At 38.3% G+C, this 12,362-nt stretch overlaps 1 protein-coding gene across 1 annotated transcript in view; it reads left to right on the top strand.

Annotated features, from left to right (window-relative positions):
• Positions 1 to 12,362, top strand: part of FRY (FRY microtubule binding protein) — a 401,426-nt gene that overhangs the window by 51,496 nt on the left and 337,568 nt on the right. The gene's annotated exons all lie outside the window — the stretch shown is intronic.

Here is a 12,362-nt window from a genome sequence, read left to right as displayed (position 1 = left end):
TTTCCTTTGTTTCTGCCTCAATCATCAAGTGGTGTAATGTACTTATTAGAGATAGGTTTCAACTCACGTGCCAATCTGACATGATTGAAGTTCCGTGCTGAAAATTCTGGGTCTGTGATCAATTAACGATGTCTGTATGGTGCAGGATTTGGGACTAGAAATATATATGCCACATATTTTCCATCCCTGCTAAATCTAGATAAAAAGTCAACATAACAGCTTTTTTCTTTTCTTTTTTTTTTAAAGGCAGCAACTTAGTGGAAAGAACTTGGGCTCTGAAGTCATATTTATCTGAATCCAAATCTCGCTGTACCTTTATCTAGTTGTATGACCCTGGGAAAGCTAGTTACATTTCTGCAATCTACAAAATGGGTATAATAATACTTGCATTACATGGTTGTTGGAATAATTGATGAGAATAATACACGTAAAGCATCTTGGCCCTAGTAGAGTCTCCATTAATGATAGCTGTAGTGGGTATTTCCTGTTTTATCTTCCTACACACTCACCCACCCACCGTTGTTCTAAGACAAAGTCTTCATCAGGCCATGATGGGAAGTGGGAGGAAGGAATAGCTCAAGCTAAGCCTAGCACATTATAATCCTCCCGAGCCATAGTCATCGATTCAGAGATAAGTTCAAGACTCAAATCAGACCAAGTCCTTCCTTAGGGAATTTTTGAACTTAAGCTGGGGGAAGAGAGCCGTTTTCTGTCTGTTGGCTTGTGCTCCCAGAGCCACATATTGTCCTCCATGTGACAAGCCTGTCTACACTGGAAAGGATGAAGTCACAGTGCAGTTTCTGAGTGTCTTGTTCCAGTGACTGGGGCTCCTTGAGCAGCCCTGGATCCTCTCCTCCCAAAGCCTGGGTCTTTGGTCATCTTCTCTAATTCATTAAGCTCCATCCCCCACTCCACCCCAAACATGCACTGTGGGCCATTGACTTCTAATCCTCTTTTACTTTAAACTAGATCAAGACTCAAAACAGTTCTAAGTAATATAGTTATTATAATGCCTATTTTTTAAGAAGTTTGATTTCTACAGATCTATCACTGAATTATGTTGTTGCTCCCGTCTTGACGTTTTTCACGTTTTCGTAGTACAAGAAAGCCTCAAAACCCCAACGAAGTGGCTTTCAAAGGCTTTGCTTATAAGCACATCATAATTAGTAACTGAGCTGTAAACATTTACTGCTGAGGACATACTGGGAAAATTTGTTTCTTGCAGTGCCATAAGTAGATAAAATTTATTTCCTAAAATAGGCATTATTGCATGGTCTGTTAGAAAATTTCAGTACTATACAGTGTAAATAAAACCACAATCATTATTTCAGAACCTGTTTGGGCAAGTTAACTCTCTACAAAGAAAGCTTCACTCCACCCACAGACTGTGCTCTGCTCATGGAGGGGGCCCGGGAGGACCTCAACCACATGCGCCATCCTGGTGGGAGCTGGGCACAGGATGCACACGGTTCTCAGCCCATGGTGTTTCATCTCTGTCACCTCGCCCCTCCCACTCCAGTGTCTGGCCATGCTTGTCTCCCAGAAATGTTTGTTTGATTGATTAGAACCACAAATAGAGAGAAAAAACATTTAACTAATGCGTCTTTCCCCTAAAGTGAGATTCCCTACAATTGTCCCTCCCTATCTTCAGGCTTTTTCTGTCTAAAAGCACCTCCCTTTCTACACTCAAAAATGCTCTTCTCAGCTCTTTTAAAAGAAATTTCACTTCACCTTGGATTTCATTCTAAATTAAGGAGAATGATTTTTCAATAAGTTTTGTAGAAAAATCAGATCCATTGCATTCAACTTATTAGTTACACACACACACAAATTACCCTTGTCCCTAAGAAATTCTGTATATTATTTTAGAAACTCATACTCATGAAATGATTGGAAAATCACAAATTCACAAATTCTCATAATTAGGAAAACTGAAGAAGAGGCAACCAAGGAGAGTCCTTTTAATTTTCCACTTTCCTCATCGCAGTTCTAAGCGTGAGTAGAGCAAATAGCGTTAATTTGCACTTTAAATGCCTGTGTAATCCTTACAGTCTGTTTCACCAACACAGCTTTTCGTTGATTTTCAGTTGTTTCACCTTGACTGATCTTTTATATCTTATTCTTTATAAGCTCTGCATGAACCAAATTTGAGTTATGTTTTTACAATTATCTCTTGGTTCCTAGATGTACACTAAAGACTTAGCTGATACTGGATAACTGAATAGGGAATAACCGAGAAAACAATGCGTTTTAGAAGCTGATAGTCTGGTGAGAAACACAGTATAAACTCAAAGAGGTCTGTAATTTCCCAAAGAGCATTCAAATGAATAATTTAATAAGCTTTCACTTTAAAGCTGAACTCGACTGCGTTATGCAGTGTGACTGAAATTGCTGTGCCTCAAAACACACAAAGAAATATAATGCGTAGTACAAGGCTATTAGATGAGTAGAATATTCTGGTCACTCATATGTTCTGGTTAATACAATTTCAGAATTTGGGGAGGTGTAAGAGTCTTTAATCCAAGTCCTTCATTTTGCAGATGAGAAAACTGAAGTACAGAGACAGGTGACCTTCGCAGGACCACACAGTTAAGAGAGGTACAGCAGAATCCTCAAACCCTTGATTGCTACTTTTACAAACAAGTAGGATAAAATAAAGTAAACCTATCACGAAAGCTTTTGCCTAGTTTATCTTCTTGACGCTGCAGAGCTAAGCCCTGGTGGAAAAAAACAGAATCAGAGTCAGAAAGCCTGGCTTTAAGTCCCAGCCCTTTCTCTTAATGACTGTGTGACCTCAGGCATGGCATTCAGCCTCTCTGAGCCTCAGCTTTCTCATCTGGGATGAGAGCGAGAGTTGCCTCACAGAGTGGATTTGAGTATCGAATGAAACAATGTGTGTGAAAATGCTTGGTAAATAGTAAAGCTCCATATAAATGTGAGGTATTATTATTTTTGCTGTTGGGATATTCTTTCACCTCAAGACCTTTGTTATGAACATCAGTTACGTGATATTTCTGGGATTAGAGAATGCCAGTTGGGGAAATGCACGATACACCTGATTTTACTCTGCACTTGCTTACCCAGTGATGTGACATGAAAATCTCTTGAAAAGTGAAGGCTGGTTTTAGAGTAAGCTTTCAAAAGATGTGTGATTTAAAAAAGAAAATGGCTCTCTATCCATAGCAATAAAGAAAAACTGGAAAACGTTCTAATTAATGTCTTAACCAGGTGTCACATTTTTAATTATTTCCTCTAAGAACAGATGTATTAACTAACTTTTATTTTTCCGTCTCAAACTGAACTTTCATCTCTTTATTATGCTCCTGCTCAAATTTGGCAGCTCTGCATGAATATCAATTAAGGCAAATTGGAAATTTTGTTCTCCTCTCTCACCACTGAAAAATGGTGAATAGATGTCTTAACTACTGTTTGTAGGGGACTAAATTGGGCACCTGGGAATGTAGCTGCAGTGGGAAAATTTCAATTGTCACAAAAACAATAACAGCAACTTATGACTGGGCTATCTCAGAGGAAAGTGTGGTGGGCAGCCTGTCCATCTTGTGTTCAGAAGACAGAAAGGGAACTACGACCAGGAGCTCAGCTCAGTGGCTCCACGGATGGAAATTTCCCCAGCTTTGAATGTGGAGAATGTCTAACATTTGAAGATAATTGTCTAAGTAAAATTAGAAAGAATAAGAATTCTTGGCTGGGACACATGAGTCCCTTTTCTGTCACTAAGATTCAGTTGTGGGTCTACACAAAGTTGACCCTGTTTTTCTGTAGTAAAACGGGGATAATATATCATTTGAATCATTGAAACCCAGAGATAATCACCAAACTTTATTTTAGCCAATGGTTTCAAATTTATTTTCAGAAAAAATGTTTTCTACTAAGGGCAACCATTAATTGATTTCCATTTTACCTGTCTGCATCAAATACCCTTGATTTTAAATAAAGTAAGATAAGGTAGGAGAGAAAGAGGCAACAAATACTGATAAAGCCTGTTTTCAATTTATGTATTACAACGTGTGTTTATAAGTTAGAATACATATTTAGGTGGTTTGGTTATAGAAAGAAAAAAAGATATGTGCTCTAAGTAGTGAAAAGCTTCATATAACTTAGAAAAGAGACACCATGTTTATACAGTACTGCAAGGTGTTTGACTATAGTTTCAGTTGCTCTATTTTTGTGCAGACGCCCTCCTCCATTCAGTCTAGCCATGTTGCGAAGCTCCCTGGTCACCCTTCTGTTCTTGACTTACTAAGGCACCTGGTAGTAGCTAATTATGCTGACCTCCCCACTTTCTTTACTTGTTCTCTGGACACCATACCCTCCTGATTTTCTTATACTTCCCTGGCTGCTCCTTTGCAGTCTTCTTTGCTAGCTCTCCTCTCTTACCCAACTACTAATGCTGAGTGTCCCAAGACACTGGCTCTCAAGCACCGTTTTCTTCCTTATCTACACACTCTTACTGAGGTCATCCCCAATCCCACAAACTGATACTACTCAAGCTGTATAATTGGTCCTGACATCTCCCCTAAATATTCAACTCTTATTCTAAATGCCTTTACTTGGAGGTCTTGGAGGCATTTCAGACTTAACATGGCCAAAATAAAAATTAATTTCTATCACATACCTGTTCTTCCCCCAGTTTTCCTGTTTCAGTAGATCACACCATCATCCAACATCAAAACAAAAACTCTGAGGCTTCTCCTTGATTATTTTCTTACCTTTACCCTCCACATTCAGTCTATCCTATCAACGCTGCCTCCACAACAGATCCCAGTTTATCTACTCCTTTTCATTTCCATGATCAGTACTCCAGTCCACATCTCTGTTGTCTCTGACCCTCACCTGTTGCAGTAGCCTCCCCGTTGTCTCCCTGTTCCCATTTTTGTCTCCTTCCAGTCAGTTCTCTACACAGCAGCCACAGTGATCTTTTCAAAACATAAATAACACTTGTCACACCCTCCTTTCCCCATTGGTAATTCCCCCGTGGAATCCCATCTCACCTGCAATAAAATCCAGACTCTGCCCTGGTTTACAAGGTCCCTACATCATTTGGGCCCTGCCTAGTTCTGCAGTATCATTTTGTATCACTCTTCCCTTTTATACACCCTAAATATACTACTTTACTTTTTATTTCTCTAACATATCAAATATGTATATACCATAGAGGTTCTGCATATGCTGCTTCTAGACTGGAAGCTCTTACCCCTTATCTCTGAATGGCTGGATCCTACTTAACCTTCATATCTCAGCCTAATTCACCTCCTCAGACATACCCAGTCTAAAGAAGTCACTCTTTCTCATGTCACTCTGCTTTAATTCTCTCCTATGTGTTTGTTACTGTTGGAAATTTTCTTGTCTATTTATTAGTTTTTACTTTTTATTCTGAATGTGGGAACACACACCAAACTGTAAGCTCTGAGAGCAGGAACCTTGACGGTCTTATTTGTCACCATAGCCTCAGTGCTTAGAGCAGCGCACGTAGTAGATGCTCAAAAGCCGTATTTTGAACAAATGAATGAACAAATTCAAGCAACAAGACAATCTGTTAAGTAGGAAATTGATGATGTTTTCTGTTTTATTTCATAGCGGTGTCTTGTCTGATCTACCTCAATTCCTAAGGATTAATCAAGAAAATAAAATCCAAACTTACTGTCATTTGGCCAATTCAGTTCATAGAAACCTCTTTCTTCTGCTTTTGTGATCAAGGCCACCGTAAAGAAGAAACATGATGGCGCTGTAAATCTAATACATTTCTGTTCAGATGCGTGGAATAAATTAATGTGACTTGGAGACAGGATCCTTAAGACCTATGATCTCTGAATTCTCATTCATTTGATGAGATTATAGCCATAAACCTCAAGAAATTTGGCAGAAACAGACAGTTTGTAATACTAGGAACCACTCTAATGCAGGTCCCAATTCTTTCCCCATTCTTCCTTCCTTTTTGCTGATACAGGATGAAGTGAAAAGTCCGGCAGGTGTGGTACTGAGCAGTTCTCAGTCAGAATTAACCATATCACAGGTTCTCACCTGGGTGGCTAGAGCTCCTCTCTGAACATAAGGTTGTCTGACTCTCAGCTAAGCCACATCCTTTCCCTAAGGAGATGTCTGAGGCAAAGCCCATTGACCCATTTAGAGATCCATGAGCGAGGAACTTTCTGTTTATTTGTCGTTAAAGCATTATTTATGGCATTCTAATCACATGGCATTCTTAAGGCTATAATTATAGAGTTTTGTATGAGAAGAATATAGAACACTTCTTGTTTGATTTATTCTTTTGGGGTTTAGTATTGAAAGTATTGAAAATAGTTTTAATTAGTATTGAAAATAGTTTTGTATGGTCTGTAGCCAGTTCCCATTCTTCCTTTCTCATTTCACAATTGCAGAATGCTACTCCTGTGGTTTTCCTCTGTTTTGAGCCCCACCCTTCCTGTTGCTAAGCAGATGAGCTGGATTGCATAAATTGTCAATTACTCAGCAGTGACAATGAAAAGACAGGACACCAGTAGCCAGAAATGAGGGCACCTCCTTCTAGCACTTGGGATTTAGGATCAGATGATAAAGAAAGAGTCAAAAGGCAGGAGGTGAAGTTATCATAAATAAAAGTTTGATTTATAGTTACCAAGTGGGAGATTTTGGAAACAGGACGAAATACTCCCTCCCTTTGTCCTAATTTTCTTTACATATATTTTCGGAAAGATCTGAGCAAGGACATTCTCCTTTAAGAACTTTCTTTTACTGAAGTGAATTTTTTTCCTCATTACAAAAGATATTTCCTATCATGACCAAAAGGAAAAAAAAAGAAGAAAGGAAATTATAGAAGGAAAAAATGACACATAATCTTCCTATTTTAATACAAACCCTATCAACATTTGTGTATATTTCCTTCAGAAATTTCTACTCATATAAGATTGATTTGTTTGTTTGTATATTTGTTTGTTTATGCCTTATTATAATTTACATTCTTTTATCCTTAGTTTTAGAATTTATTGAATGGCAATTATTAATTTTAATATTTCAGGTTAGGTTGACTCTTAAATCTGAAGTCAATTCTAAATCTGTGTGTACTAAAGGAGCATATTTGCATTCCTGACCCAACAAAAAAGGGCTAACGTCGCTTTTGACCATATGTCTTCACTCATCTCACTTATTCAACTTTTTTTAATAAAGCAGGTTTAATATTGCAGTTATTCACCAAACATTCAGCTCTCATCAGATTACCTATGGCTTCCCATGGAACTTTCCACAAAATAGGCATTGGATAGGATGACAAAGTCTTCCTTTTGGAGCCCCACCATTTACCAATTCCACTCACCTGTGTGGCTCTAATACCCACATTGCTGGCTCTGGCTCCCCAGAGAGAGGCGAACAGTGTGTATGGGCATAATTAGCACACCATCGGGTTGTAAGATCCAGGTATTTGATTTTCTTTGATGAGACATTCCCCTCCAGACACATTAGTGGTTTCCCAAAGAGCTCCTTTGTAAATAGCTGTAGAAACAGCAAATAATGAACTCAAAAAGGCTTGCTGCAAATAGGACACCAGAGGGTGCTAGAGGGATGTTATAATGAGCCTCTGCTTTTCCCTTAGCTCTGCCATTAAAAAATAAATAAAGCAAAGCTTTTTTAATAATGCACTACCTTGTCTTGAACACATTTATTGGAAGTTATACAACATGGCTTTAGGATGTGCGTCAAACATTTGTCATTTATCATTCTAATCAGTGTTTTCTCAAAAGCAAGTCTTTTCTTCCCATGCTGAATTTAGGGAAAGAATTTTTCACAGCCTCTTCTTAGACAGTTTGTTTGTTTTTTAAGGAAAGCACGTTCTTATTCTTCCAAGTGGTGACTTTGCCTTCTCCCAAGAGACAGTCATGTGTGTTAAAATGTTTAGCAGTTCTAATCTGCTAGATATTAAAGAAATGAATTATTTCCAACCCTGCTTTTAGAATTATAGAACATGGTCCTTTGATCAGTATGTGCCTACTGTTGAATTTTAAATAAAACATATGAATGCATCAGGATAAAGTAACAGTGCTGAAAAAATATAAGTATGGCTAGTTAGAAAATTATACTGGCATTTATTCATAAAAAATTTAGCTTAACCAGAAAGTTTTGTTTTTCAATATTAAGCTATTTAAAAAAATCTAAATAAGGTATCTTTGTTCAACATAATGTTTTTACAAGTATGTATTTAGTGCCTAATATTTATGTCTGTGTGCCTAGAATTCTCTTTTAAACCATCCCTGCCCTCAGTGACCTGGCAGTCTACTTGAAGAAATCAAAGACTTTCTCTTCAAGAAGTTGTTACATGACAACTTAAATAATCCAAGAGATAAATAATATATGCCAAACATACAAGATTTTGCAAATGTGCATCAGATAAGATACTGTGTATTTAAAGGATGAAGCTACTACAAGACTGGAGGATTAGGGGATACTGTAGAATGGGAGGAACTCCTTCAGCTTGAAGGATGGATAGGATTTAACTAGGCAGAGAACAGGCAACAGCCTAATAATAGCCTGGCCAGAAGAGACAGTGGGCAAGAATGTGTGTGCAGCATTATACCAACCTCCTTTCATCCTTCCACAGGGAGCTCCCAATGCAAACTTGTAAATGCCATTTGTTTTTGTTATTGCTTTGTTTTTAGTGTTGTGGGTTGCAGAATTTTCTGTTGTTTCTTGTTTGGGTTTTGTTGTAGAGTTTGTTTTGTTTATTATTATGGTGGTTCTTTCACCAGAAAAAAAAATCCCAACAGTTTTTAAGATGACAAATCACTCCCCACCCCCAATATTGCCTATTTTTTTCAGCCTTTCCCAGCTCTGTTTCAGCCAGATCAGTGTGTGCCCCAGGAGGGTTAGATGCTGCAGTCTTTGGTGTCCCACAGTGCTGCATCCAGGTGGATGCAACAGCTCGAGCTGTGTCCTAATATACCTGGGAATATGTCATCTCAAGCACATTAGGAACTCAATAAATATTTCTTTTGTAGTTAAAAATATCTTCTGTTAGTATAAGAGCAGTATAATTGCATGGTGGAAAATCAGAAAATATATATAGCAAAAATATTTTTTGAAAAACACCGTATTCTCACACAGCTTACTATTTTTTTTCATTGTTTGTTTTCCACCCCAAGCAAACTGTTGGTTATATTTCTATTTTTTTTTTTTTTCCTTTTTCTCCCCAAAGCCCCCTGGTACATAGTTGTATATTATTCGTTGTGGGTCCTTCTAGTTGTGGCATGTGGGATGCTGCCTCAGCATGGTTTGATGAGCAGTGCCATGTCCATGCCCAGGATTCGAACCGACGAAACACTGGGCTGCCTGCAGCAGAGCGCGTGAACTTAACCACTCGGCCATGGGGCCAGACCTCACACAGTTTACTATTAACACCTTAGTTTCTCTCCTTCCAAACTTTTTTCTATGCATATCTGTATTAATCTATCTGCCTTTCTATCTATCCATCCAGCTAGGTATTTTAATGAGATCATATTATAATACACTCTATTTTATGGCCTATGATTTTTCATTTAAAAATTTCCACATTTCCATATAAATAAGTATTAGTTTCTATATGATGATTCTTATCAACAAATTCACTGCATAAAAATCTTCCTGGGGAAATGCTTGTTGAAATTCAGACTCCTAGGCCCCAACTTGGATCTGCAGATTCAGTATCTCCAGGGTTCTGGCTGTGGACTTTGTATTTTAGCAAAAGTCTAAATGCTGATATCCCAGTCCCTGATCTATGGCATCATTTTGGGGGCCAGAATAGATCTCCTCTGTATAGATCCACTGCAATTTATTTAATCAATCGCCGAGTTTCCATTCTTCACTATCACGAGCCAGGAGATAAACATCATTAAGTGATGAGCATGACAAGTTCAGATGATAAACCTAAATCTCTGTAAATGTCAACACAGATTTATTGATTAAGTGCTAGTGTAAAAAAATTTAAAATCTGTGCTCAATATTAAGACGGGGAATGTTTGTTGTGATCCCAAAGCTGCAGGACAGATCACCATAAAATGGACTGAACTAAACTACTACAGTGCTCTTTATTTCTTTCTTTCCTTCGTTCCTTCATTGGCCACAGGGACATAATCTGTGTGTGTGTTTGTATGTGTGTGTCTAGGCAGATGACTTAGGTCCCCATATTTGGCACTCTCTCCTCTGGGTTATGTAGATACATTGACCAGTTTTGCCTCTCTGAATTCTTTTGATATCTGCTGACAGATTCTTTCTTAACACCACTTAACACCACTGAGTAAGTTATAATCAAACAACTCTGCCCAATTCATATTATTTCGTCCTAATATGTGTTGATATAATTGGTCCAATTCTCCAAGTTCTTGGCTGCCCCAGGGAAAAAGTCTGCCCAGGATTTTTTCATATCTATTTCTCTCCTTTCAATTATTTTTTGTAGTTCCCCCAGTTTCATGATGTAATGTCAGTGGAATTAAATTTGGACGGCTTAGAATTGGGTCATTAATTACATGAAGCTTTAATTATAATTACTAATTGGTCCCCACCTTCCTGAGTGACACCTGGTGGCAGTGAATTTCACAGAGCTATGAAGAACAGATGGTAAGGCTTCATTTGTCCTGTCATGTATGAAATCAAGGTAATTATGTTAAAAATGTTTTTCAAAGATCTCAGGCCACATTTGTCCGAAAGGCTACGTGTGGACATTCACCTAGACACCATTAGGTGATATTTTCTAATCTATTTGTCATAATATCACTGATTCTTTTTCAATACAAAAGATGGGGCTTATAAATCCATTCATTTGTTCATTAAATACTTAATGAGCCCCTACTAAGTACAGGCACCATGCCAGGCACTGAGATTCAGTAGTGAACAGAGAGACATAGTTCCTGCCTTTACGGAGTTTATAGTCTAAGGGATCAAAGACAAAAAAACAGGTAATTCCTACAAACACAGTAGGAGCAATTAGTGCAGACTTGGAGTGTCAGAAAGCCTTCTCCTGTAAGTGACATCCAAATGAATCTGAAGGACAAATGGGAACTGATGAAGGAGAGGGCAGGAGATGTCTAAGACAAAGGAACAGCATCTACAAAAGTCAGTGAGATGCCACGCCACGTTTAAGGAACTGAGAGAATCCATTATGGCTGGAGCATGAGGTTGACTAGAGCTGAAACTGAGTAGCTAAGCCAGGCTGGGTCCTTGGAAGCTCTGCTCAGGAGTTTGGAGTTGTTATAAGAACAATGGGGAGCCATTGAAGGTTTTTAAGAAAATTGTTATAATCAGATTTATGTTTTAAAGAGATCACTCTTATAGAAGTAAGACGAATGGGTTGAAAAGGAGCAAGACAAAAGGCAAGGAGATCAGACAGTACTCTCCTGAAGTCACCCAGCTGAGAGATGCTGTTGACCCATGAAAGAAAGAATTCATTAATTTTTTAATATTCATCAAGTATGACTATTTAGTTTATAATATTGCACTTGGCTTATAACGTTGCACTTGGCTTATACCATGCCTGCCGGAAGCTGGGCCCTGTTTATTCAGATAGTCTCTCACCTTGTGAAATTTATATTCAGGTGAGGAGAGACAGACAATAAACACATTTGTGTTTTTTTTTGGTGAGAAGAGATTGGCCTTCAGCTAACATCTGTTTCCAATCTTCCCCTTTTTTTCCCTCTCCCCAGAGCCCCTGTATATAGTTATATATCCTAGTTGTCAGTCATTCTATGTGGGATGCCACCACAGCGTGGCTTGATGAGCAGTGTGTGTGTCTGCTCCCAGGATCCAAACCGGCGAACCCCAGGCCATGGAAGCAGAGCAGGTGAACTTAACCACTTGGCCATGGGGCCAGCCCCGACAATAAACACATTTAAAAAATTAATGCAGTATTCACAATGGCCAAAAGGGGGAAACAACCTAAATATCCATCAATAGATGAATAGATAAACCAAATGTGATATATACATACAGAGTAATATTATTCAGCCTTGAAAAGGAAGGAAATTCTGACACATGCTACAACATGGATGAACTTTGAAAACACTATGCAAAGTCAAGCCAGACACAAAAGAATATTGTTATGATTTCACTTACCTGAGATACCTAGAGTAGCCAAATTCATAGAGGTAGAAAAAATAGGGGTTCCCAGGGGCAGCGGGTAGGGGTACAGGGGGAATTATTTTTAATGGGTACAGAGTTTTTGTTTGAGAAGATGAAAAAGTTCTTAAAATGGATAGTGATGATGGTTCCACAACATTGTGAATGAATGTGCTTAATGCCACAGAATTATATGGTTAAAATGGTAAATGTTATGTTATATATATTTTACAAAACGTTTCCCACCACAGTCAAATGTTCTATGAGGCTAT

The sequence above is a fragment of the Equus quagga genome, chromosome 6, assembly GCF_021613505.1.
Source record: "Equus quagga isolate Etosha38 chromosome 6, UCLA_HA_Equagga_1.0, whole genome shotgun sequence".
In the NCBI taxonomy this organism is placed as follows: Eukaryota; Metazoa; Chordata; class Mammalia; order Perissodactyla; family Equidae; genus Equus; species Equus quagga.
This window is presented reverse-complemented; position numbering and strand designations above follow the sequence as displayed.